Source organism: Arachis ipaensis, chromosome B02, assembly GCF_000816755.2.
Source record: "Arachis ipaensis cultivar K30076 chromosome B02, Araip1.1, whole genome shotgun sequence".
Taxonomy (NCBI): Eukaryota; Viridiplantae; Streptophyta; class Magnoliopsida; order Fabales; family Fabaceae; genus Arachis; species Arachis ipaensis.
This window is the reverse complement of record NC_029786.2, coordinates 16926111-16927585: the sequence shown is the minus strand read 5'-3', so window position 1 is coordinate 16927585 and position 1475 is coordinate 16926111. Positions and strand designations below refer to the sequence as shown.

Genomic DNA, 1475 nt, shown 5'->3' with positions numbered 1-1475 from the left:
TAGGCCCACAATGAAATAATTCAGAGTTCAGACACAGGTTGATACATGCACATTGCACCTATTTTAAACATTAGAAATGATAATATGCATACAAAATTACAATGAACCAACGCAAGTTGCATATATAAAATTTTCAGATGTTCATAAATCCATGATCCTTGGATTTTACGCCGCAGAAACTACCATGTTAAGTACTTTGTTGTTTATTTAAATCCTTTCAATAATAATATATATATAGCATGTTGATTAGCTTGAATTATTAATCAATAATTGCCACTTGAAAGTTGAAAGTGGTTGAATAGACCAACATGTAATTTATTATTAATGTATTTGAGTTATGCAAGAGATCAATTCAACGAATACAACCTAGCTACAAGTTTATATCACTAAGTTCAATAATAAGACTATTTGAATTTGATACATTCATGGTACATGGAATTAATTAACAACTTTCAGTCTTTCATCCCTAATTAAGCTTTTTTCAGGCCTATTACGTAGACCCTTAAGTTTTTTAATGCCAATTTTGTTTCTTTTAAGATGAAATCAAAACCTAATTAATCCATTGATACATAATAATGTATCTAGACATAAATAAGGAGAGGCTGCGCCTCTAATTATATATGGATCATTAATTATATTCCAACTTGTTATTAATTCAATCGAATTAGTTGATGAATAGTGCACAAATAATGCATGTACCTTAATCTGATCAATTGATTTCACATTCGTTGTTCCTAGTACATATTAATTAAGTATGTGATTATATCCCAATTAAATTACCACTTGAGTGATATATGAGAGTTTTCTTTCAAGTTATACATGTTAAGAATTTCCACTATGGACAATGGTGCATATAAGAAACTCATTCAGAAGTTAATAAAAGGTACAAAGTACAAACTAACCGTATATATCACACCCTACATACATATGTCTTTAATTTAATTTGTCTTAGCTTGTATTTCTGATAATATGCTGATTTCATCATAATAGGTTGCTTTGGTAGAAGGAGCTGTTTACATGAATGTATACAAGTAAGTATGTCCTACTATATATCTTTCAATATTTATCATTTAGTTTTGAAAGTTTATTCGGAATAGTAAATATTAATGTACATGTAGACTTTGATAAACCATAGAATAGTAGTTACTTCATTCTTGGATTGAAATGAAATGTGTTCCATATAATTGTGTAATAATCTGATGAATATATATATTGATGTTATGGGCTTATTAGATTTTGAACATCTTTGCTAATGTGATGCATGATAAGGGTTGATGCCATTTTGAACTAGTTCTTGTTAATAATGAAAGCTTGTTTTAATCTAAGGCTACGTGTGGTGATCATGCATGTTTACTACTTCTTAATTGTTGTATGATACTGAAAATGGAAATAACTTTTTTGGGTTTATAAGAATATATTATAAGTCTATTAAATAGGTCCCATAGGCAATATATAATATATAATGTAATAAATAA

At 28.1% G+C, this 1475-nt stretch overlaps 1 long non-coding RNA gene across 1 annotated transcript in view; it reads left to right on the top strand.

Annotated features, from left to right (window-relative positions):
- LOC110268750 overlaps positions 683–1475 on the top strand; it is a 2888-nt gene continuing 2095 nt past the window's right edge. The window contains exons 1-2 of the long non-coding RNA XR_002357170.1: positions 683–883; positions 991–1031. This is a non-coding gene — a long non-coding RNA (uncharacterized LOC110268750). The remainder of the gene's footprint in view (positions 884–990; positions 1032–1475) is intronic.